Below are 1,423 nucleotides of genomic sequence, written 5' to 3'. Positions count from 1 at the left end.
CTCGACCTTTTGCCGTCCTATAATCAGATCGGGACCTCGATTATAACACCGATCCCTCTATACAAAAAACAGCCAAATTTGAGGTCAAATCGATAATTGTCATGTATTATAATACATTTGTAACGTAGTATTGTCATCTCTGCTTTCTGCTATTGTGTCTGCGTATTCACATCTTTAGTTAAATTTAGTGTAAAAAAAAAAAAATCTTGATTGAGACCATTATTCACACTGCACGTTTTGCCAAAATTAGAAATAATTATTTTATGAGACATTTTCCCGATTACATTACACGTGTTTTGGCGGCTGGATATACAAATACAATATGAATTCAGGATTTGTTTTAGTCTTTCACAACTCAGTGATGCCACTTCGAGAGAGAAATTTTTGTTGTTTTAGTTTTGTAGAGGTTTTGCGGCACTCGCAACAGCATAAGGTCATATGAGCGCCAGAAGATTAAAGGTGTTACAAGAGAGTAACAAACATATAAAAGAAGAAGGGGAGATAAGGACGATAGATGTTTGATAGGAACGAAGAAGCAAACCACACCAGAGCACCCGCCAACCACCCACTTATGTTGTTTATTCTAAAGTTCCTAAAGTGGGAAATTGTTCGTGTGTGACATCTCTATCTGGTTCCTTGTCTTACTTTGGTTACCCTGTCAAGTAAGTCAGCCTTTGCCCCTGTGCACAGAAATATTCGTAATAGAAAGGCTCCAACCTAAACAGAAACTACCTACTACCTGTATTCTATTGTGGAGTTCAACATTCTTAACGAAGCCATCATGAAAATGTCATTAATTATCATTACTGTTGTAATCGTTACAATTACCATTATTATTATTATTATTATTATTATTATTATTATTATTATTATTATGTGAGAAGTTGAAGTGTCATATCATGCTATGTCGAAGTTTTGCCACTCAAAGGATACATAAAACACACAGTCCGAGGTCACCTCTCTCCGTCCCAAGTTTCCCTCAAGTTTGGCCGATGTCTCCCGCAGAGTATGGTGGCTTATCGGACATCTTTGGGTACCTTAACTATGGAGGCTTTTAAGCACAAGGGGGCTATCCCGAAAAATGTTGTTTTGAGAAAATCGAAGGTAAAGCTTTTGCCCCTTGTTCAGCTTCTATAAATAAGGTAGGTCTATCCTCAGAGGGGCTAAAGTAGCATCCCAGTCATACATATTAATTCCAACAATATTTTTAGATCCAAGATGGTTCGAAATCATGTTTTGGGAGCAATTGCAAAAAAAAAAATAATTGTAAAGGGTTATGCATTATGTTGCTAAAAATAGACAATAGTTTGAACAAAACATCACAACTAAATTTTTTTTTTTTTACCAATCTTGATAGACTTGAAATTTGGCTTGTATATTTATAGTAGGTAGTGTAAGGGGCCGTTCAAATGTAATCTTACGC

Source organism: Aplysia californica, unplaced genomic scaffold (genome assembly GCF_000002075.1).
Source record: "Aplysia californica isolate F4 #8 unplaced genomic scaffold, AplCal3.0 scaffold01106, whole genome shotgun sequence".
NCBI classification, from domain to species: Eukaryota; Metazoa; Mollusca; class Gastropoda; order Aplysiida; family Aplysiidae; genus Aplysia; species Aplysia californica.
The sequence above is the reverse complement of the archived record's forward strand: the minus strand, read 5'-3'. Positions refer to the sequence as shown.